The following is a 26,139-nucleotide window of genomic DNA, read 5'->3' on the forward strand; positions in this document are numbered from 1 at the left end:
CGGATCCGTTTCTATTATCTTTAACATAGCCAAGATGGATCTGTCTTGAACACCATTGAAAGTCAATAGAGGACGGATCCGTTTTCTATTGTGCCAGATGGTGTCATAGAAAACAGATTTTTCCCCATTGACTTACTGTACATTGTGTGTCAGAACAGATCCTTTTGGCTCAGTTTCGTCAGACGGACACCAAAAAGCTGCAAGCAGCGTTTTGGTGTCCACCTCCAAAGCGGAATGGAGACAGAACGGAGGCAAACTGATGCATTCTGAGCGGATCCTTTTCTATTCAGAATGCATTAGGGAAAAACTGATCCATTTTGGACCACTTGTGAGAACCCTGAACGGATCTCACAAACGGAAAGCCAAAACGCCAGTGTGAAAGTAGCCTAAGGTCTGATCGGAGTCCCAGTTTAATTGCTGGGGCTCCGATCGGTAACCATGGCAACCAGGACGCTACTGCAGTCCTGGTTGCCATGGTTACTTAGCAATTCTTAGAAGCATTATACTTACCTGCGAGCTGCGATGTCTGTGACCGGCCGGACGCTCCTCCTACTGGTAAGTGAAAGGTCTGTGCGGCGCATTGCTTATAGCACAGACCTGTCACTTACCAGTAGGAGGAGAGCCCGGCCGGACACAGACATCGCAGCCTCGCAGGTAAGTATAATGCTTCTAAAAATTGCTAAGTAACCATGGCAATCAGGACTGCAGTAGCGTCCTGGTTGCCATGGTTACCGATCGGAGCCCCAGCGATTAAACTGGGACTCCGATCGGAACTCTCCGCTGCCACCAATGATAGGGGGGGAGATTTTAATTAGGAGGGGGAGGGAGGGGGGGCCCACTGGCCACCAATGAATCTACAGTTCTACAGGGGAGGGAGGGGGGGCCGCACTAGCCACCAATGAATTTAAAACTGGAGAGGGAGGGGTGTGTGCCCCCTCCTGCCTGGCAGCACATTATCTCTTAAAGGGGGCTATGATACGCACAATTAACCCCTCAGGTGCAGCACCTGAGGGGTTAATTGTGCGGATCACAGCCCCCTGTAAGAGATCGGGTGCTGCCAGGCAGCAGGGGGCAGTCATGTACACAGTTCAAAGTATATTCTAACTAGAAGCGTCCCCATCACTATGGGAACGCCTCTGTGTTAGAATATACTGTCGGATCTGAGTTTTCACGAAGTGAAAACTCAGCTCTGAAGAAGCTTTTATGCAGACGGATCTGCGGATCCGTCTGTGTGAAAGTAGCCTACGGCCACGGACCACGGACACGGATGCCAATCTTGTGTGCATCCGTGTTTTTTCACGGACCCATTGACTTGAATGGGTCCGTGAACCCTTGTCCGTCAAAAAAATAGGACAGGTCATATTTTTTGGACGGACAGGAAACACGGATCACGGATGCGGCTGCAAAACGGTGCATTTTCCGATTTTTCCACGGACCCATTGAAAGTCAATGGGTCCGCGAAAAAAAACTGAAAACGGAACAACGGCCGCGGATGCACACAACAGTCGTGTGCATGAGGCCTAAGGCTGCTCAGCTTATCATTTCAGTCGTGTAAAGCATTATGAGATCCAAGTACACCAGGGGATTTTACATTTGATTTTTGAAATATTAATTGTCATTTGTTTTAATATTGTAGTAGGTTCCCCACTGATCACATCTCTATTGCACGTTATAAAAATGTCAGCCAAGGATGTTTCACTAACTGTAATTATGACAAATGAAGACATCCACCTGTTCTGCTAACGCTATATGAAGCAAGAGGTATTTAGGAAAATAAGAATGCGCTAGTGGGAACAAGATAATATTAATTGTTCCTAAATTGTTATGACTTCCTGATAACTTGTCTTACAAGATTAATTATATATGAGTTAATATGTATGCTGAAGTCCACAGTGGAAAATCTCTGTATGCCTCAGGAAGCAGGAACCCTGAGGAGTAAGCTCCTGAGCCCTAATGTGAATCTGTAAAAGGGTCCTTAAGTATTATAAGTCATGTATACTTCTGGCCTCCTCATATGGAGCATAGGAACTTCCCTCTCTCTGGGCTCCAGGGATATGGTGCGATCACAACCTATGCAGCCCTTGTAGTTACACCCTTTATGACGTCTCAATAGATTAGGCTATAATTCATTATAGGCACAAATAACAAAAGGTAGTGATGGAGCATCACCAGAAATATACAGTGAGAGGGAAACCATGTAGCTAGAAGTTTACAGGGCTTTGGTCCCATGTTCTTGGGGCCTGGTGTGTCAATGGTACCAATAAGAGTTGACAATGTCTGTGAAGGTTTTCATTCATCCCAGGTCTTGGTATATAAGTAGTAGTAAGTCAGAGCAACTGGACTTGTATTTTCTCTTGAAGACATTTCACGAGTCATCCAACTGGCTTTCTCATAATGAGTTGTACAAACATCCAGCATTAAATACTTGTGTCTCGTGCTTCAGTCAGCATAATCTGGAGGTCAAGCTCCATGAGGTCCTTGACCTTGTGCTATATATATTATAATATATTATTACATTATGCTATATAATATAAACAGATTATACTGACTGAGGCGTGACTCACGAGTATTTAATGCCGGAGATTTATTTTAAAAGTCATTCTAATTGAGGAAGCCACTCAAATGACTAGCAACCAAACATCTCCAAGAGAAAATACAGTTGCTCTGACTTATTACTGCTGACTTTACAATAGGTTTGGCTAAGTATGGGGATACATACTATTTTGGCATCAGACTCACTTTTTATGAAGACAGAGAGTGAGGCCACCACTAAGTAGAAGCACCCAGGCAGGGGAGGATGATTATTGGGATGGCGATCAAATCCATTTATGAAGTTATTATATAGGGATTAGTATGACTATGTAAGAGAGGGGCAAAAAACAGAATTTTTGCTGCTGGTGTAGCTTCATCTTTGCCTATAGGTTCATAAATGTTAGGTATATGGGTCTCATAACGGGAAAATTATAACCTAATATATAACAGATATAAAGTTATCAAATATCACCCAAAAACTGCCTCCGATACTTGATAACTTGTTGATTCACCCATAGCGCCAAAAAAAATTGAATTAAATTTTGTGTAAAATTTAATATGTTTTTCCATTTCGCTGGACTAAACATCTCACTGTATCTTGAAGCATAAGAGGGAAGTGTTTGTGGAGTCACCATTGCTCTGCAGCTTTTCCTATAAAGTATTTAAATGACATCATAAACTAAGCAGATGTTGTCCTTCGATTGATAGATTATTCATAAGCCAAGCCTGTTTTGTTAGTTTAGTTGTTCCGCTTAGTTTACCATGGCACACGTTCCATTTAACACAGACAGTCCCTAAAGGAATCCTCTTATTTTCCCTCTGTCACATACTGTTTGGGGTTTGATGCCAGATATATAATCATTCATCCGAAGGTGAGCACAAGGACACGGTTTACTGCTGCCCATGGGAGCCGCCTACACGGCCACTATAAGAAAAGTGTATTAACATTGTACATTGGTGTCCTGAATAATAATAATAGCACTGATTAAATCCATCTGTGTTTTTACATACAGCATGGGGATTGTAAAATAAAATGCAGCTTATAAGGGTTATAGATATAAATGGTGGGATACGTAGTGAGCAACAAATGCTAAAGCCTTCTCACATTGTCTGGAGCTCGCAGAAAAATCTATTTGTCAAGCACAATGCCCAATGAGTTTGAGATCATTTTGACAATGGGGCTTTATTGCCGTCACATAAATGTTAAGGGCTATATATAAGTTGCTTTAAAGGCGTTGTTTGGGATTTTGATTTTGATGGCCTATCCTCCTAGGTTTTCAATATCAGATTATCAGGGGTCCAACTCTGGGCACCCCTGGTCTCACCCATCAACTGTTGGAAAAGGGTTCTGCAGTCAACGAAGCTCTGCTGAGTGCTGGGGCCTTCTTGCAGCTTAATAGGCACAGCACCATCCTTGATCGGCAGAGATTCCGGGACTCAGACCCCTGCAGATCTGATATTGGTGACCCTATCCTGTGCACACTACACATGCGGGCTGCCATCTTGACTCACCCGTCCGGCGATGCACAGGTAAGCCCTTACCTGTGCCTGTGCCGGTCTGAAATCAAATGCGGTCACCGTGAGCAGGCAGTTCCGAGCCCGATGAAGGCCCCCGGCGGCTGTTCTCAGAGTTGCCGGCGACCGCATTTGATTGACCATCACTGACCATCACTGGTGTCTACCAGCGACAAGGTGTCTTCTAACAGACAGGTTCTACACTAACAGACATGCCTCTCCTGGGCATTTGGCCTACAAAATTTCATGGCCAAGTATATATAAGGAACTGTATGCTATGGAGAAAGGGAAAAGCGAACAAAAAAAATGGCGTTAACTATGTTAACTAAAGCAGCTAGCCTTAATGAGTATGACCACATTACTGATCTGTACCAGTTCTGAGTGGCACATATTCATTATATACTCCAATCTTCCTACCTTGAAGACTGGATGTCATGATTAGAGATGAGCGACTCCCCTGCATAACGGAAATGGAACGGATCCGTTTTGCAGCCCATAGACTTCTATTATGATGGAATGAATAACGGAATGCCTCTAAAGGCATTGCGTTATGCATTCTGTCATAGAATTGTTTTATGGTCCATTGTAACGGAATCCATAACGCAATTCGCCTTTTACCAGTAAACAAAGCATAAACGATTTTCAAAATATGAAATTCATCTCTAGTCATGATATGCGCTGTCAGATAGCATTTATATATTTCACAATTTACAAGTCAATAGAAACCGAAAAACTGGATCCTCTCTACAGGTATGGTATGGGCAACATTTTTGTTCTGGAATTAAACATGAATCAATGGAACAATGGAAAAATCTGAAAATATTTATTGCTTTTGTCTGCACCCATACAAGCAAAACTGGACAAAACTACGGTAAATATTTCTGATCTTTAGGGACTCCATACTGACAGCAAGCATTTCACAGGATTAGCGCTTTAGAAAATGTTGTGCCAATATTTAAAAGGGGGTAAAAAGGAGAGCCCAGAAACTATAGGCCGGTAAGTCTAAGATCTGTTGTGGGTAAACTGTTTAAAGGTTTTCTAAAAGATGCTATCTTGGAGTAACTCAATAAAAATAAGTGAGTAACTCAGCATGGCTTCATGAGGGATTGGTCCTGTCAAACTAATTTAGGCTATTTTCACATTAGCGTTAGCAGAGTCCGGCAGGCTGTTCCGGCAGGAGAACAGCCTGCCGCATCCATACTAACACTAGCCTATGTGTGCCGCCGGAAGTCCGCTCCGGCCCCATTCACTATAATGGGGACAGGCGGTAGATGCGGCTGCAGAACGGCAAACATATCGAGAGGCAGCCGGACGAAAGCTGCCGCATGCTACAGTTTTTGTCCGGCCGCCTCTTGACATGTTTGCCATGCTGTGGCCGGACCTCTGGCCCGTTCCCATTATAGAGAATGGGGCCAGAGCGGACTTTCGGGAGCACACATGGGCTAGCGCTAGTACGGATCCGGCAGGCTGTTCCTCTGCCGGACTAGCGTGGCTGACCCTGCTAATGCTAACGTGAAAGTAGCTTAAATTAGTTTGACAGGACCGATGAAGCCATGCCGATACTGTGTTATTCTCCTAATTATGTGTATAATCTTTATTGTGACACATAATTAAAAGTTAAAATTACATGATGCAAGGATAGGTGACAGGAAAGACGCCATTCCTAATCCACAAAATGTCTTGCGGGAATTATTCAGAAATGCCCAAAATAGCTGCACCATGACTTCTGAACAGACAATAAAAGAGGACCGCAGCACACTCAAGTCTTCAATTCAATGTTGCAGTTCCACGTCACGCGCCTGCGCTGCCCACTTTATGAATGAAGCAGGCGGCGTAGAATACAGTCACTGCACGGGCCCCGCTGTCATTATAAAAGCAGATGCCTGTATTGAGGGTCATTCACTACAGGGACACTTATGGAGGGGATCTGTGGATGACACATAGCATAAGATCCTATATATGTGTCATCCACAGATCCCCCCCATTACTGTCATACACAGATCCCCATAACAGTGCCATCTAGAGACCCCAATAAGAGCCACCCACAGATCCCCCATAAGTGTCACCCACAGATCCCCCATAAGTGTCACCCACAGATCCCCCATAAGTGTCACCCACAGATCCCCCATAAGTGTCACCCACAGATCCCCCATAAGTGTCACCCACAGATCCCCCATAACAGTGCGTCACCCACAGATCCCCCATAACAGTGCATCACCCACAGATCCCCCATAACAGTGCGTCACCCACAGATCCCCCATAACAGTGCGTCACCCACAGATCCCCCATAACAGTGCGCCATCCACAGATCCCCATAACAGTGCGCCATCCACAGACCACAATTAGTTCAAAACCCACCAAAAGCACACCTTTTTGTTCAAAATATTTTTTTTCTTATTTTCCTCCTCAAAAACCTAGGTGCGTCTTATGGGCCGGTGCGTCTTATAGGGCGAAAAATACGGTATTTACAATCATTAACTACTAAAAAGTACCTTAGATGTATTCACTTACTAATGTGACAGATGGTTACCTCATAATATACACACAAAGATGCCACATGCCGCATGCTAATGAGCTGATTTGAGTCCATTGTGATGTCAGTGAGTCCAGTGTTTATTTAATTAACAGCTATAGCCACTCCCCTGCCCACCTGCTGCTGATTCATATGGAAAATAACTGTCATTCAGCAGCAGGTGGGCGGGGAGAGTCAGGAGCTCATGGATATTCCGGACTCATCATTATCAGCTGGAGCTTTTCAATACAAGATTAAAGAAAGCGACCCAGCATTTTGCTAAGAGAATCAGTCACTTATTTATGTTGTCCTTAGTTAGGACACCATAAAACTGGTGACAGGTTCCCTTTAAGTATCACGTGACTGTGCGTGTGCTGGCGTGACGCCGGGCCTGAAGTATAATACCGGATTTAACTCAGAACCAATGTCATGTATTGTACCTGACTTTTCGTGTAGAATAATTATATGTAAAGGTAGTTTAATATACAGAATTTTTTAATTTACTATAGGGCCCAGTCAGGTCTGTCCGCTCACACTGGCACATTATTTTTATTCCCGCAAGGATGAGGAACATGCTTCTACAACATCAGCTTCTACAATTGTAATTATGCATCAAGAAAATTATGCAAAAATGATGTCTTTATTGGAAAAATGTAAAGTCTTTAAAGGAGTAAACATTATAAAGATAGATGCAGGGATGGAGACAGATTTGGAAGCCAAAATGATGTTTTTCTTGCCAGTCATGTGGTCAGCATTAGCCGGCAGCTACCTGTTATCAGGGCAATGATTCTCCCTACATTGATTCTGTTACCTGCTAAATGAGACCCAGCTGTCTTCAATATAAGATAATTACCCATACAGAAGCTGCTATGTGGAGAGCACTTTTATATGCAGAAGGTGGCTTTCTATTCATATAATCATTAAGAATAAGTATGGCTGTGGATGAAAGCTGCTTGTCAGATGAACGTAATTCCTTTAAAACTAGCAACTTACGGTATATGATGCGATGCTCCTCTTTGCATGTAGACCTAAGAGCTCATGACTGTGGCCTAAATAAGGTTCCTTATGCAACAAGCCACAAGGGGGGTTGCAGGTCAGAGAGGACAGGAGTGATGGTTGTGGCCCTGAGATGGGTAGTAGTGGCAGTCCTCACTTTGGCTTTACCCAATGAATGGAGGGCGCACCCCTTCTTCCCTCAGGGCACACCCTGGTATTGTGGATAGTTGGCAGGGTGCAAGGCAAGAGTACAGGAGCAGGGGCCAGCGGATGGTTGGTTCAATCAATAATCAGGGCAAGTTTAGTGATAACAAGGAACAGTTTACTTAATGAGGATGATGAGAGTTGCAGTATAAACAGAAGCAACAGGCACAATTTCAAAGTAGATCACAGTATAGTGTTCTCCCAATAGTTGTGTCTAGGCAGTAGTCATGGTAGGAGTAGTCACTGAGTCTTGTTCTAAACACTTTGCAACTTTCGACGATTATCACAAGTGTACAAAACTCTCACATCAGAACTGCAGTTCCCAGACCGAGGGGTGCAGATCATCAAAAGGGTGACTAGTCCGTAAAATACTGTAAGTGTGGCAGGTGCCCTTAGCAATAGTCTCTCCACAGCAGCAAAGTCTTTTGCCATAAACGAGTATACCTTTGCTAACACACACACCTTTGTGAACCTTGACAGTTTGTGGATATCTGTCCTCTTTCCCTCAGGGCTAGTCTCCTGACACGATTGCTGTTCTCTGGCAGCCTTCCACTCCACAGGAATGGAGAAAACTGCTCTTTGCTGACTTTAGCTTCACACATGCTCACAGGCAGAGCCAGACTGCTCTGGCTGATGCACTCCAACTACACAGCTACCCCTTGAATGAATCAGTCCATTTACATATCAGTTATAAAGATGACATGAATGAGAAAATGATGGGCCATTAGAAGGGGACTGGAGATGGCATCAAAAGCATCATCAGGTACTGGGGCCCAGGGGGGGGGGGGGAGAAGAGCAAGAAGATGAAAAAGAGGAGAAAAGAAAAAAAATAAGAATGGAAAGTACTTGACTTGTCTATGATAGTAAATATGTGCATTTGACATAAGGTAACAATTCTGGAGCATCTTTTCGCATACTTTACATTTTGCCTTACCTCCTAAAATGTATTACTAAATGGAAAACTGTGTGTTGCTGCTTGGGGGTGTGTCCCTATAAAGTCAAATTAGTGCTAATAGTGTGCCAGCATGTGAGGACTCACCCCTTTGACAAAGGGAATATTAAAATCGAGTTGTCAATTTAGTTATACATCGGAGGAATAACAGAGGAAGAGCACAGCCTAGAATGCTCCAGAATTGCTATTTTATGGGCAATACAAGTCATTAAAATAGACAAGTCAGGAGGGCTGACAGATCTACTTTACAGGCCAGTTCCTGTATATATAACAGTCCTTTAATATATTGTACCAAGAATGTGCTCACTAGACTCCGGGCTCAGGTTATGATAGAATATAGCTCTGCATACTGTACTTGCACACTTATCCACAGTTTCTGTTAAAGTTTTTAAAGGGGATGTTGCATGAAAATTATTCTGCAGATTTCAAACCAGCACATGGATCTGAAGAGTTTTGTAATTACCTAAAATGTTTTGCATAGTCTCTGATTATTCAATAAATCTATCTGTATAGCGCCACCTGCTGTTTGTTCTTTTTCTTATTTTTCTGTCCACCTCGCTGAGGTGAATACACATGCTCCATTCCATCTTTCAACTGCCTCCTGAACTGTGATAGGTAGAAAGGTGAAGCAGAAAGAACATGCCTCCTGAGCTGCCAGCTTGAAATAAATTTAGCAAAACAATTGGAGCAATGAATGGGGAGATCTGGTTCTATGATGTCTGATTTTCATGTTTTACATTAATCATAAAATAACCCCTTTAACTTCTTAAAAATGACCAGTCAGAACTCTGTTAAATAAACCACACAGAGCATTTCCAGATTTTACACTGGACTAAAACCTGATCATTATACATAAGTAGGAGACGATCGTTGCCCTCTATCAAACAAATTGCATTGACCACGCCAAGATGTCAGGTGTGCTAATTACTAAGATATAATAACTGTAAACTTTTTTATTGGATCTGAAAGCAAGATTATAATATGGCAATTATCTAATCCTTCGGTTATATTAACTACTGAAGGGAATACATTTATAGTTATAAAAACTAATGAACGTGGTCGAAGGAAGAAGATTTGGGTCTACCATACCGAGCAATCATTTCTACAACATTCAACTGGAGCTTTGGCGATGTGAAAGTTGTATGAAGGCAACATCACTACTAAGGTCAATTATATATGTTGAGTAATATAGTAGATAGGCACACTTCATCTCGAATAACCCAGAGACCTCAATATTCTCAAGTTATTTATTAGATATTCCCCTAAACAGTGCAACATAGAGCAAAGTAAAATATCCCAAAAAATATATATCTCTCCTAATACATAAGAAGCATCCAGTATCGAAATTAATATTATTATTTGTTTTTATTTTCATATTATGTGTAAATTGGGTTTTCAATTGATTTTAGATTGTATGTATTAGGAGATATATATATTTTTTGGGATATTTTACTTTGCTCTATGTTGCTCTGTTTAGGGGAATATTTAATAAATAACTTGAGAATATTGAGGTCTCTGGGTTATTCCAGATGAAGTGTGCCTATCTATATATTAATTAACCTATTACACAGTGACGGGGTGAAGTCATATAGATAGAGCACTTTATGCAGCGTAATCAGAGGGTGAGCGAGCGGCTATTTCATATATCTTGCTATTATATATGTTCTTGTTCTCAACGCTTTCTGTTCTACACTTTTTTAAATGGCAATTAAATTGAAGCCTGCTGAGATCCAAGGAAAAGATGTTTCATAACAGAACTTACAAGTCACATCTGAAAGAGAAGACTAATGACATTATATGATGCAGAAAGCTGGCAAATGTCCTCTTGTACAGGTACATGTAACCTCATACTATTATCTGATTCAACACCACATTTCCAGCAAGTGTGGGCACAGTAATACTTGTTAAAGGGGTTGTGTCACCATTAAATATCATTTTAATATAATTCAGCATGAAAAACTACTGTAGCTACAATGGTAATGTACTTTGTTACAAAACTTCTCCAGTTGTCAGAGATTATCTTTACGTTATTATAACGGTGCCCCCAGTGTTTAATTTGCATGGTTATGTGCAGGTCCACCTATTGAGGTGGTCGCACATGCTAAGTTCTGTCCTCCAACTCAAAGGGTTTTGGAACCGCGCTGCTAGAGACTATGTCTCCCGGTCAACAGTGGATGGCAAAAAGGGTATCAGCCCCTCTCCTCGACACCCAAAAAATCCGATCTTCCCCAGACCTCCTCCTCTGCAGGGTTTAAAGAAGATAGGCAGAATAGTGAAGCACCCTTTGCAATCTTTTTATAAAAGGTTTTATTCTACTCACAGAAGTCGGTAGACAAAAGGCATAAAATACAAATCAGTCGTCACGTTCCTGAAATCAGTTCGTGACGACTGATTTGTATTTTATGCCTTTTGTCTACCGACTTCTGTGAGTAGAATAAAACCTTTTATAAAAAGATTGCAAAGGGTGCTTCACTATTCTGCCTATCTTCTTTAAACCCTGCAGAGGAGGAGGTCTGGGGAAGATCGGATTTTTTGGGTGTCGAGGAGAGGGGCTGATACCCTTTTTGCCATCCACTGTTGACCGGGAGACATAGTCTCTAGCAGCGCGGTTCCAAAACCCTTTGATTTGTCTAAACCAGTGTGAGCGACCTACCACACTATTCCGGGACCAGCAGCAGCGCAAGTAACTGTCCGTGTTGGGACACAGGACTGACTTTCTATTTTTTGTATTTTATCTGTCCTCCAACTGCCACCAGCCATATGTACTGTTAGAAGCTGTGACAGTAACATGGAGAGAGCTGCAGCAAAAAGAACACACCCCCTGAGCTGTGATAGGAGGAAACCTGTGGCAGAAAGAACACACACCCTGAGCCGTGATAGGAAGAGACCTGTGGCAGAAAGAACACACCCCCTGAGCTGTGATAGGAGGAAACCTGTGGCAGAAAGAACACACCCCTTGAGCTGTGATAGGAGGAGATCTGTGACAGAAAGAACACACCCCCTGAGCTGTGATAGGAGGAGACCTGTGGCAGAAAGAACACACACCCTGAGCCGTGATAGGAAGAGACCTGTGGCAGAAAGAACACACCCCCTGAGCTGTGATAGGAGGAGACCTGTGGTAGAAAGAACACACCCCTGAGCTGTGATAGGAGGAGACCTATGGCAGAAAGAACACACCCCCTGAGCTGTGATAGGAGGAGACCTGTGGCAGAAAGAACACACCCTCTTAAGAGAATCAAGCTGCATATATGGGGCAATAAATGAAGAAAGATCCGGATCCATGTGAGGTAAAATGCTGGTTGTAGCCTTGTTAGAGATTGTGATGTACTACTATATAATGTCCGATTTTCATTATTTCAAACATGGCAAAGCTCCTTTAAATAATTAAAGACACGTTGGATAACTATTTGAGAATTGTGTTATGAGAAACTTTAGATGAGTAAGTTCCAGCTGCCACATTTGGCCAAAACTATTTCCACCTGAGGTGGCCAATGGCCATACGATTTTGAAGGTAAGACCTCGCATGCAGCATCCTTGAGTAAGTGAACCAAGGCTGACATGAAGCAGCAAAGTCAAAGAAAATAAGAAAATTCCCCCACAGTTGCCCTTGTCATTTGGTGTAGATGTCACGGTTATATTTGTGTTTGACCGTGACAGGGTTGCCATGCAGACTGGTTGCCAGGGGCAACGTGTAGTTTGCGGCTTGCACGTGTACTTCCCCTTTAAGGTGTGCCTCCCTGCTGTTTGGTGAGCAAGGGGTTAATCTTCTGGCTAGTGGGGATTAAGGTGTTTCGTAGTGTGGCCGCAAGCTTGATATAAACCTGTGGCTTGCTGGCTGGGTGCAGTTGTACTACAGCCTTGCTTGGTGTTGGAGCTTTGCTCCTTGCCTGGGTGTTTCAGCCCAGTCCTTGAGGGTCACCTTATGGAATATAAATTGTCCTTCCTTTTGTACCCTCCTTGTACCTTTACCCTCACTTGTTGTATGTGTGGTGTGGGTTTATGTTCTGGGTGTGTGTAGCGTTTTGTTGGTTGTTACATGTCTGGGCTGTTGTTGGTGTTGGTCCCTGCATGTATGCTATACGTCACCCGGTATGTTGATACCTCCGTGAGGTGGCTGGTTTCCCGGAGGGTTTAACCATTAGTCTGTATGCAGTGCTGCCTGGGGCTGCCGTGCTCCTTGCGGCATGGGGTCCAGGCAGTATCAGGAGTGCTGGATACCAGTGTGTGTGTGTTGTCTGTACGGTTTCCTGTTTGGTGTGTGGGCTCCTGTACTTATGCTCGGGTTCCAGTCGTGGTGGCAGCGGCAGGTAAGTGAGTTTTCCGGTGTTCTTACCTGCCGATCCAGATGCTGCATATGGTAATTTTCCTTCCACCTGTTACTAGGCAGCTGGAGACTTTGGTTTGTCTGAGTCCCTGAGGAACCAGTTGTCCCCTATTCCTGGCCCCTATGCCAGGGACCGTCAGGGTCAGCAGGATCCAGGTTCCAGTGCATGAGCCCTCCCACCTTCTGGGTTTGCTCATGTGGTCAGGAGATCAGGGTCAGGATTAGGGCAGCTGTAGGTTGTGGCCTGCTCCCTTCATTGTTGTCTGGCCTAGTGACAGTTCCCATTATACAGTGGGGGTTTCCCTCACTCCCCACTGTGACAGTACATTAAAAATGCATATATACCTTTTTTCTATATTTCTTTAGTGCAGAGTTATGGCTATTTGAAGTTACAGGACCAAATCCCAGGGATGCAGTACTGAGGTACTCTGATAAAATTTCCAGTTCTTTGAGTTGCAGCATTGGAGACAACGGGGCAGATTCACTAATCCTGTATAAAGGCCTCAATACACATTACTGTATTGTCTCCAGAACCTGCCGTGAACGACGGGTTTGGGCAACAGTTTGATGTGTATGGCATACAGGCAGACAGACAATGTCGGGGGAGATAAAGATTAGGCTAAATGAATATATTCGCCCCATAGTTTTGTTCTCCTGGGAGATAAGCTGCCATTAGAAGTGTCTGACAGCTGCTTTCCCCCCTCTCCCATTACATACACATACACATACACGTTCTGCTGAGCCAAACATACATGTGTATGGGGGAATTGTGAATGTATGGCCGCCTTAGGATTTCGACAGTCTTCTGTCTACAAACAGAAGACTTTACTATATTCCTTTGCCACTGATATCTGCATTGTGTATCAAGATAAAGGGTCATTTCAGAGGTTGACTGGCCGTAGACCTTACAGGGAAAATTCCAGTTGGGCCAAACCCCAGACGGCCACCCAAGCCCTCATCTCTGCTGCTAGCCAGGTATATAATAAGCTATCAGCGATAATTACGCTGTGAGAATCAGGTACTCATGTACCCAGCCAGCGACTGCACATGTCTTCCTGAATTCAACTGCTGGGGCCCGCATCTCAGCTTCTAAGCCTTCTGCTCCATATCTTAATGAGCGACAACTAGAGGAGAACAGAATATGGCAGTTATTTATGGCCACCACAGAATGACAGCTTTTGGGGCAATATTGTGCTGCACTGTGGTATATGGTTCTGATGGGAAGGTATGTTGCACTATGGTATTGCTATCTCCGCCTACTTGTGTTGACCCGCCTTCTGTCAATTTGGGCCCAACTACAACATGGGACCACTTTTAGTTTTTTTTCCAGGGCTACTTTAAGTTCCCAGTTCATCCCTGGGTCATTTGCTTCCTGTACTAGATGGACATCAATGCTGCATTTGTAGATCATATCAATACTTTCTGAATTGTCAGGAATCAAAAAGTAATCAATGATTTTAACCACCGATTATTTCATGATAAGCAAATCTGTCTCCAAAGCAGTATCAGTAGGTGTCTGATTTCTCCTAGTTAAGTCTTTATTAAAAAAATTCAAGAACAAAGAATAAAAGAATGTTCTATATGTTAAGTTTTCTTGCATAGAAATAATCTAATGGGTAAGAACACACAAACACTCATGGATAAAATAAGTGTTGAGCAAAGCGAAGCATCCGAAGCGGAATTCGGTCCGAAGTTTAGGAAAACTTTAATTTTAGACGTATCCAAATTTCCCCACGCTTCGTGGTAACGAATCAGTTTTCCTAAAATGGCGGCTGCACATGTTACAAAGCGAAACTAAGTATAGAGGAGACAAGACTGGGAACGTAAGATCACCCATAATGCTGCGTAGTCAGCCAATCCACAGATAGCCACCCCTTGTGATGTCACAGCCCTATAAAACTATCATCCCATTAGATCTTCGCCATTGTCCTGTGAGCTGAGCATAGGGAGAAACATGGCAAGCACTTTTGCGCTAGGGACAGTGTTGCTGAAAACAATTAATAGACGAATATTGGAGAGGAAGAGTGCAGAGACATTACAGGGACAGTGCAGGGAGAGTGCAGGGGGAGAGCAGGGAGTTTGCAGGGAGAGAGCAGGGACAATGCAGGGAGACTTATGCTGCATCAGTTTTATTTATTTATTTATTCATTCATTCCTACATTTACTTATTCCTACATCAGCTGTAAACTAAGATATGTAATTTAATACCAATCAGATGGAAGCCTTTGTTATTCCACTGTCAGCGTTCCAACCAATACCAACCAGTCTGCACCCCTTAGGGGGGGGGCAGGTCTTAATGATGACCATCCTCATCTTTAGCTGGCCTTACTTCTTCCAATTCATCCTTCAAAGTCTCCATGTCCTAGAAAAGTCAGCAAGTTGCAGAGAGAGGAGGAGCTGAATTTTCCTGATGACATATTCTCATCCATATTAGATGATGTAGAAAAGGAGGAAAAGCAGATGGTAGAAGAAGGGCTCCCAGGTGTAGGGCAGGAGGGCGCTGGGGTTGGAGAAGTTGGTATGCCAGAGCTGATTAATATTCTGTGTTTTCTGTCAAATAACCTGCAGGAGATTGCTGTCCAGAAAAGCAATAATATGCAAAGTGTGCCCCCACCTAACCAGCCAAATGCCATACCAGCAACAGCCCCTGTTTAAAGGTGCATGTCATGCCCTGCTCAGGTGATGTGCGGAGGTCTGCCAGGTTAGCAGCACGTGTGTAGTTTTTTGTTTGTTTTGGGTTTGGAGTTGAGCTGTATCCGCCTCCCGTCAGGTGCACTGGGTGAGGTCGTTTGTGTGAGTTTAATTACGCCCCTTCCCAGTGTCCTGTGACTGAGGAAGAAGTCAGCACCCCTTGGGACTTCGAAACGCGTCTGGTAGGAACCTGGACCCCACATTACCACCATTTTTGGCGTACGCAAGGAGATCTACAGCTACACCTCCCTTACCAATAACCTCCTAAGTGATAAACTCGTCCTATATCAAGTTCGAAAACTCCTCAGAGTGAGACATTCTGATTTACAAGTAAGGAGAAATCGAATATCTGGGGCGCTGAGGAAACGGTGATTGAAAAAACCGCATTGAGAAGTGGAGGTAAGGGATTTAAATAGCTTGAAAAAAAGGGTGGGACGCCACCTAGAGCTAACATCTTCTGAACTTTAATCCGATAAGTTCCATGAACTGGGATATATAGATATTCGGAATAACTTCTATTATTGAATCAGAAAATCCTGCGACTGCACTACAATAATGATAATCGGTGATGTATACCGAATCAATGGTGACATTTCTCATTGAAAACTATTGAGCAATAACGCATTCAGTGCTCTAGTGTTGAGAATTTAACCTTCTGGACCTATTCAATCAGATTACAGACAAGTACCCATTTGCTGTCTGATGTGTGTTTATATATACACTATAAGTGATTTTTTATATTGTCGATTGTGACTTTTTATCATTATGTTATTTAATTTCTGCACAAATTACGTACTTTGTATGACATTTTAAGTATTTTATTGCATCAATAAAGCAACTTGTTTTGAGCAAAATTTTCCAGATATTGAGTGCCATATCTCCAATATCATTTGAAATTCTTTATTTTCTGGTGTTTGGAGTTTACACCTAGATATTGAGCACCTCTCCACCCTACGGAGCAGTAGAGCCACTCCATTTTTTGTTAAATAGTTCCTATCTTGCTCTGAGGAAAGGTGGAGTTGCTGTTTCTGCTCAGCTACAAGATAAGTTGGTTTTTGTGTTCTGTCGAGGCTGTTTGAGAGACACCTGCCTCCTCCATGTTCTGAGGAAGCTGGCTGTCTCTTTCCCCCTTTCCACCATCGTAGAGACTTTAGGGAATCAACAGCCTTAGGCACGGGGGCACGTTTATTCCCACTTTTAGGGTCTGAACGTCCAGGGAGAGTTGGTAGGAAATTGTCAGGAGGTGACCTTTATTCCCAGCTTCTGGCCTAGACGCTTGTTTTGTGGTTTACTGTGTGTTTTTGTATATTGTATCCTACCCAGCGTGACAGTGCATTAAAGGTGCCACGACTATACAGTGCAGTCTTCATTATTAAATGAGAGGTAGCTGCGGGCTAATTGGCTTCAAGGTTCTTCAACGCAGCATGTCCGCAACCCACCAGCAGCACAGCAGCATCGTGTGGCTGTACCCTAAGCCAGAGTGCCTGGTTATACCAGATTTATAGCGATTCATGACAAATTTATTTGGAATTAATCCAATTTTTTTGTGAACTTCAGCAAAGTTGCCAAATCAAATTTTTCAAAACTTTGCTAATCTCTAGATGTAATCCTTCACAAAATGCACTGTAATGAGGTACAAATGATGGGAGTAAGATGATTTTTACATAACATGATCTCTACCTTAATGGGGCTATCAAACTTTTTGTAACTGATGACCTACAGTATCTTCTGGATAAATCATCAGTATCTGATTGCTGGGGGTCCGACACCTGAGACCCCCGCCAATCAGCTGTTTGAGAACGCCCTGGCACTCCAGTGAGCACCTCGGCCTTCTCCCCTAGACCAGTGACATCATGACCATCAGTCACGTGCCCTAGGCACAGCATCAGCTCGGTCGTGATGTCACTGACCTAGGGTAAGCAATGAAAAGGCTGCAGCACTCATACAGCTGATCAGTGGGGGACTTGAGTGATGGACCTCCACCAATCAGATGCTGATGACCTATCTAGAGAATAGGTCATCAGTAACAAATAGCTGGATAACCTTTTTAAGGTCTGCACCATACACTTTGTAGACCTCAAAGGTGATATTTGTAGATAAGAATGAAGTTGTGTGTGTGTGGGGGGAGTGATAACATGATCTTGCATTCTGCACCTCATGATTCAAGAAGGGTCAGCCAACTGTATGGAACATGTCTTAGAGCAGGGTTCCTCAACTCCGGTCCTCAGGGCCCACCTGCCGGTCATGCTTTCGGGATTTCCTTAGTAGTGAGCAGGTGATATAATTAGTATCAGTGCATCATGACTTACCACAGGTATTTATTTATTCTGTAGGATATTCTCAAATCAACACTGGTAGGTGGGTCCTGAGGACTGGAGATGAGGAACATTAACCTAGAAATGAATGCTAACTACTGTATAAACAAGAAATATGTTTGCCCTCACTTTGTCAGCCTGCCACATATTCTGAATGATCCTGACACAAACAGGGGTTTGACTTAATTATAATTTTTTAATGATATTTGACTTCTAATGCAGACAGGGGAGGCTCCTGCTGCAATCACTTTCCTTATAGCCAGACACATGATAGTGATGAGGGGGGAACTGTATAGACTTCCTGGGATACAGAAAAAGGATTTGTTTTTTGGCTTTAACTGTATAATGAAACAAATTAGGAACAGGGGAAAGGAAAAGACAAATTGAGGAAGTGCATTATCTCTTTGTACTGTTCTTTTAAATGGTGCATATATATTGCATAAGAGTAGTTGCTTAACATCTGCTTTAACTTATTGGCCAAAGGGTGTGTGAATACATGGGCTGAATTAGTTCTAAAATTATTTCATGAGCTGTGTCACATGGGCGTATGTGGGCCTTATGCCTTATAAATACGAGCACCATAATGTTTAATGTATTTAAAGGGGTTGTCTCATCTGAGACAATGGAGGCATATCGCTAGGATATGCCCCGATTGTCTAATAGGTGCGGGTCCCCCCGCTTGAACTCGCACCTATATCGAGAACGGAGCTGGCCAAAATGGTGGCTGGCCTATAGAAGTCAATAGGAGCGCACCATGCATGACCGGCCACTGCTGCCATTTACTTCTATGGGCCCGATGGAAATAGCAGAGCCAGCGCTTGGCTATTTTTGGCGGCCCCATAGAAATGAATAGAGGGTGGCTGCGCATGCGCATTGCACCCTCCACCACTTTTGGGGCTCCATTTTGGAGATACGTGTGAGTCTCACCACTGGAAACCACAACTATCAGACAATGGATAGCGATATCTTCTATTGATGATCGAGCATGCTCGGCTGAACACCAGTTCGGCCAAATACTGCGTGTGCTCGAGCTCCATGCTCGAGTCTCCTCTCTGCACGTTTGTTGGCACGTTTGTAATGCCGTAGCCATGTTGGTTACTGGCATTACAGTGATTGGCTGGCCGGAATGCGTCATCAGGTGCTATAAAGCACCCGATGACACGTGGTTTGGACAGTCTTAGTCAGGGAGAGCTGTGCTGTAGAAGGGACAGATAGTGTAGGGAATTGAATTTAATTTTTTGGTTAGGCAGGGTTGGTGTTAGAGACCCAAAAGTCCTTTTAAGGACTAATGTTGTATCTGGCGGCAATATATATAATTAGCGCAACCTGTGCTAAATTGCGTGCAATTGTTAGAGAACCAAAAGTCCTTTTAAGGACTATTGTTGTATCTGGCAGCAATATATATTTTTAGCGCAACCTACGCTAAATAGTTTGCAATTGTTTGGCCGCTGCAGACAGTGACATTATCTGCGCTACATCTCCTGTGTAAAGTGTGCGCAGCCTAAAAATATCTCTGACATCCAGTGTACTTTTTCCGTAGACCGTGTCTGCTGCGGACAGTTACATTACCTGCGCCACATCTCCTGTACAACATTTGCGCATCCTAAAAATATCTGTGACACCCAGTGTACTTTTTTCGTAGAAGCTGAGAACAGCGACATTATCTGCACTACATCTCCTGTTTAACGTGTGCACATACTAAAAATATCTGTGACATCCAGTGTACTTTTTCTGTAGACACTGCGAAGAGCGACATTATCTGCGCTAAATCTCCTGTTTAACGTGTGCGCATATTAAAATTATCTGTGACATCCAGTGTACTTTTTACGTAGACGGTGTCTGCTGCGGACAGTTTCATTACTTGTGCTACATCTCCTGGATGATGTTTGCGCATCCTAAAAATATCAGTGACATCCAGTGTACTTTTTCCGTAGACGCTGCATACAGTGACATTATCTGCGCTACATCTCCTGTATAACATTTGCGCATCCTAAAACTATCTGTGACATCCAGTGTACTTTTTCCATAGACGCTGCGGACAGCGACATTATCTGCGCTACATCTCTTGTTTAACGTGTGCGCATGCTAAAAATATCTGTGACATCTAGTGTACTTTTTTACGTAGACGGTGTCCGCTGCAGTTGCATTACCTGCGCTACATCTCCTGTATAACGTTTGCGCATCCTAAATATCAGTGACATTCAGTCAAGTTTTTTCACTGTTGGTGGCAGCGACATTACCTGCGCTACATCTCCTGTATAACGTTTGCAAATCATAAATATCAGTGACATTCAGTTTAATTTTTTCGCTGCTGGTGGCAGCGACATTACGTGCTCTACATCTCCTGTATAACGTTTGCAAATCATAAATATCAGTGACATTCAGTTTAATTTTTTCGCTGCTGGTGGCAGCGACATTACGTGCTCTACATCTCCTGTATAACGTTTGCAAATCATAAATATCAGTGACATTCAGTTTAATTTGTTCGGCGCTGGTGACAGGGACATTACCTGCGCTACATCTCCTGTATAACGTTTACACATCCTAAATATCAGTGACATTCAGTTTAATTTATTTGCGCATACACTTACAAAACCTGCGCTACTGTATGTGTGACATACTTGCAAGAGTATATACCATTTAATATGCAGAAGGAAAGCAGTAAGGGACGGGGAAGTGGTCGTGCTGCTGATGGTGCATGCAGAGGCCGTGGCCCAGGGCGCGGTGAAACTGTGCCTGCTGCCAGAGCACAAGAAACACACTCATCCAGGATACCTAGCTTCATGTCCCAGTTTGCAGGGCGGCACAGGACACCATTCTCTAAGTCATACCAGTGCGACCAGGTGGTCGGTTGGATTGCAACAGATAATGTTTCCAGTCAGTTAAGCACCACCCTGTCTTCCACAAAGTCCAGTCTCAGTAGCCAAGAGTCTGGTCAACAGAATCCTCACCCTGATACTCCTCCCACCCACCATGGAGAGACTTGGCAAACAAGTGATCCCACACTCGGATATTCCGAGGAGCTGTTTTCATTGGCATTCCTTAATTTGGCCTCTCGCTTAGCCCGCTTGAAGAGGGACATGAGGAAATTGTGTGCACTGATGCCAAAACTCTTGAGCATCCACAGTCACAAGAAGATGACGGTGAGGAACTGCAAATAGTGTTTCAAGAGGCGGATGATGATGATGAGACACAGTTGCCAATAAGTCAATGGAAATTAGTGTCTCAAGAGGTTGATGATGAGGATGATTGGAGGTAAGAGTTGAACGGCACTCCTCAATTAGTATGGACGGTGCTCAGTGGCAAGTATAATACCAATGTTAATAGGAAGACCACGGCACTCAAAAGAGAATGTTGCATAATTATCTTATTTATTTTCTTATATTTTTTCGTGTATATATATATCCATCCAGAAAAAATGTATTCATAGTGGTATACTGGCCAACGTTTCGGTCTTATCCAAGACCTTATTCACGGCCTGAGTCTTATGAGTATTGGAGGCATCTATATTTTTTCCAGATGGATATATATATATATATATACACACAAAAAAATATAAGATGATGAGGATGAGACACAGTTGTCAATAAGTGAGGTTGTTGTTAGGTCAACAAGTCAGGAGGATGACAAGATTGAGGAAGTGGAAGAGGAGGTGGTGGACGATGAAATCACTGACCCAACCTGGCAAGATGGCAAGCCGAGCGAGGACAGCAGTACAGAGGGGGAGGGATCCGCAACAGCACAACAGGCTGGAAGAGGCAGTGGGGTGGCAAAATGGAAAAGGCGGGCCACACCAAACAGGCACGCAACTGTTCCCCGGAGCACCCTCTTGTGGCAATCTCCCTTGCCAAAAGCTAGGTGTTCCGCAGTCTGGCACTTTTTTGAGGAAAGTGTGGACGATAAAATAATAGTCATTTGCAACCTGTGCCGTACCAAAATGAGCAGTCACGTAAACACTAGCAACCTCACCACTACCAGTTTGATCCGTCACATGGCATTAAAGCACCCTAATAGGTGGGCAGAACGCCTGGGTCCACAATCAGTGTCTGTGGGTCACACGACTGTCTCCTCTTCCCTTGTGTTACGTGCTGGACAATCCCCTGTCCAAGACGCAGGCCCGGATGCCTCCCACCCTGCACCTGGACCTTCGCAAGCTCCATCAGCTAGCACATCCACTTATGTGTCCCAGTGCAGCGTACAGATGTCCATACCGCAGGCCTTTGAAAGAAAGTGCAAATACCAAGCCACCCACCCACAGGCCATAGCACTAAATGCGCACCTTTCCAAATTGCTGGACCTTAAAATGTTGCCATTTAGGCTTGTGGACACTGAGGCTTTCTGCAGCCTGATGGCGGCGGTCCCTTGTTACTCAGTCCCCAGCCGCCGCTATTTTTCCCGGTATGCTGTCCCAGCCTTACACCAGCATGTGTCCCATAACATCACCCGTGCCCTGACCAACGCAGTTATTGGAAAGGTTCACTTAACGACTGACACATGGACAAGTGCTTGTGGCCAGGGACGCTACATTTCCCTGACGGCACACTGGGTCCATGTTGTGGAGGCCGGGAGTGAGTCGTACCCTAAGATGGCACAGGTGCTACCAATGCCAAGGATTGCGGGCCCTACTTACATCAGGATTTCCGCCACCACCTACATTAGTGGCTGCAACCCCTCCTTCTCCTCCTCCACCTCCTCCTCCACTTCCACCTCAGAATTATCCTCTTGCAGCACCAGTCAGCCATCAGTCAGTAGCTGGAAGCAGTGTAGAACTGCAGTGGTTTTTTCGATGGTCAGCTCAGCAGCAGGCCCTCGCCCCTAATGTTTTAGAGAGTCAGCTCACCAGCAGACCCTCAACCATAATTTTTTTGATGGTCAGCTCAGCAGCCGGCCCTCACCCCTAATGTTTTAGATGGTCAGCTTAGCAGCAGATCCTCACCCCTAATGTTTTAGATGGTCAGTTCAGCAGCAGGCCCTCGCCCCTAATGCTCGTAATGTTTTTGAGGGTCACCAGCAGGCCATCAATCATAATTTTTCAAGGGTGTGCATGATGCCCTCCTTTATGTGTAATAAAGGGTGTATTGGCGTGCCGATTTCTTGTAATTTTTGGCAGACCTTTCCCTTAGTGCATAGGCTTTATGAGTGTAGAAGTCCCACTACCTGAACAATTGTACCACAATGTGAATGAGGCCCTTCTTTATGTTATATACAGGTTGTATCGGAGTGCCTCTTCCTTGTAATTTCTGACAGTACTTGCACTTTATATACAAGTAAATATACAGGAAAGAATGTTTCCTAACTAGAGTTGAGCGGACACCTGGATGTTCGGGTTCGACGGGTTCGGCCGAACTTCAGAAAAAAGTTCGAGTTCGGGACCCGAACTTGACCCCGAACCCGAACCCCATCAAAGTCAATGGGGACCCGAACTTTTGAGCACTAAAATGGCTGTAAAAATGTCATGGAAAGGGCTAGAGGGCTGCAAATTGCATCAAAATGTGGTTAAGAGCATGGCAAGTGCTCTGCAAACAAATGTGGATAGGGAAATGACTTTAAATAACATAAAATATGTAAAAATAAAAAAAAATAATCTTGATCTAGGAGGACGAGGTCCTTATGGAGTAGGAGTTTAAGGAGGCGGTGGATGTGGCGTTGTAGGTGGAAGCGGCGGTGAAGGAGGAGGAGGTAGCCTACACTGCTTTTGGCTTTTAAATTTATTTTTATTTTCTTTTAATTAGGGTACACCCCAAAACATTGGGAAATATAACCTGTGATAACCCCCTCCAGTGGTGCTAAACACACGTTCAGACAATACACTGGCTGCAGGGCAGGCCAGCACCTCCAAGACGTAAAGGGCAAGCTCAGGCCATGGTGGATTTTGACAAAAAAGTGTGTTTGTAAAAACCCAGAAAATTATGGCTGTATTTCTAGCTTAAATTGCACACTGACTAATCATGCAAATGCATCAGATGTCGTATATTGCCCAAAAATTTAGATTTTTTTACAAACAGATTATTTGTGCTGTTTTTAAAGCTTGGATTTCAATGTCACAAAAGCTTAGATGCAGTGCTAGTGCACTGAGCTTGCATAAAATGGCCGCCGCCGCCCACCTAACTGACTTATAAAAGTTTTATTTTTTCGCTCACTGGGCTCAAGGCAGGATAAAACAATTGTGCCCTGCACCCACACAACTAAATGTATGTAGATCACTGAGTTAGATACACGTTTTGAACAAAGATTCTCTCCTATTCTCTCCCTGAAAGCACCAGCAGCATCCTCTCCCTACACTAAGCACAGCAGAGTGACGTGCAGAGCTACGTGACTCCAGCTTATATAGAGGCTGGGTCGCATGCTACACTGGCCAATCACAGCCATGCCATTAGTAGGCATGGATTTGATGGCTTCTAAGGGCACACAGTTAAACGCTTGTTGATTGGCTGCTCTGCAGCCTTTCAAAAAGAGCCAAGAAAGCGCCGAACACCGAACCCAAACCCAAACTTTTACTGAAATGTTCGGGTTCGGGGTCCAAAAATCCTAAAGTTCGGTACGAACCCGAACTTTACAGTTCGGGTTCGCTCAACCCTATTCCTAACAATTTTTCCTCTAAAATCGACTTTATCTTCGGTTTTGTGCGTATTATTGTCAGTCTGTAAAATTGGCGTACTACTCGGACAACATCATTCCCAGCAGCGACCTGGGAGTCCAAGATGCATCCAGACATCCTCCCCATGCTGTTCCCAAACCATTTCAGTGGTGTTTCCATAAATTTCTGACCTTTTCCTATGAACCAGACACCCTCCCCTCTTCAGAGCAGGGGGTGCCTGGTTTAATGCTAAGGTTTTCCCATTGACTTCCATTGTGCTCGGGTGCTCAGTAGAGCACCCGAGCATCCCGAGCATCAACACTAAAATTCCCCCATTGTCTCAGATGAGACAACCCCTTTAATACATCAATACCTCTACCTCATTTATGCATCTACCTCACTGTTGCACCTGCTGCAATTGTGACCCCTATGGCTTTTCCAAATAAACCTCAAAGTTCCACCAGCAAGTCAAAAACAACAAGGATCATCTGACTGCATGTTATCTAACTGTTAACTGACTCATCTTCTGAAATACCATTTTCTCGTTTGCATCACCACCTCCCCCTTCTTGCATCCAGCCACACACATCTGCTCCTGTTATTTGTATGCACACATCATCGTTGATCGTCTCTTCTCGAAATCTTAGCACAGACATGTTTACTAAAACTTTCGAAGCTAAATAGATGGATGCATCCTCACTCCTTCTGTTGGCAATGTCATCGGTTGGCAATCCCATTCCTTTGGCTTCTCTAGTAATGAGTTTTATGGATGGCACAGCTCTCGTTTATCAATTAGATGCCAGGCAGCATACTTTAATAAGACAACATGGTTTATAAAAAAAAAAGGCACCTTTTCGTCTCAATCTGTTTAAGCATGGCAGAGTCCCACAATATTGCTGTTGTTTTACGGAGCAAATGATCATAATAGTTCTGAGCTCTCACCATCTTTTCTCGGATTGTAAGCGGTTGGGATTATAAAATAAACCCTCTTTCCTTATAGTCCTTCATGTGAAAACCACACTTCACATAACACAACAGCACAACAGTATCATTACATTAATTAGTTCTAGTGCTAACTGCGTCAAGGAACAAGCCATTGTTGTGAAGAAGGATTCCTATCACTCCATAATTAATATTAAAATTGGTTTGTAATAGGCACCGAGTGGAGAGCCGAGGCCATTCAGACATGTTCCTGCTCCCTATAGACAACATTTTTTGGGTAGCAAGAGAAATCCCCTTATCATACTCTTCGCATACCGTATGGCAAGAATATTACAACTTTCATAATTTGCATTTCTATAAAAGGACTCGCCACTCTATAACCCACATGTGGATTTTATGGGTAATATTTGAAGCCGTCTCTTAGCAACTAATTACAGTTTGCAAGGTAAAACAAAGAAAATTTCAGTTTGACTATTTCGACATCCCTTATGTAGAAATTTGCTTCATTTTTTTTCTCTTCTGCATATAATGCTTGCCCAAAGCATCAGTTTCAGTTCTCTAACTACATCTGGCAGGAGTA

This window comes from Bufo bufo, chromosome 7, assembly GCF_905171765.1.
Source record: "Bufo bufo chromosome 7, aBufBuf1.1, whole genome shotgun sequence".
NCBI lineage: Eukaryota > Metazoa > Chordata > Amphibia > Anura > Bufonidae > Bufo > Bufo bufo.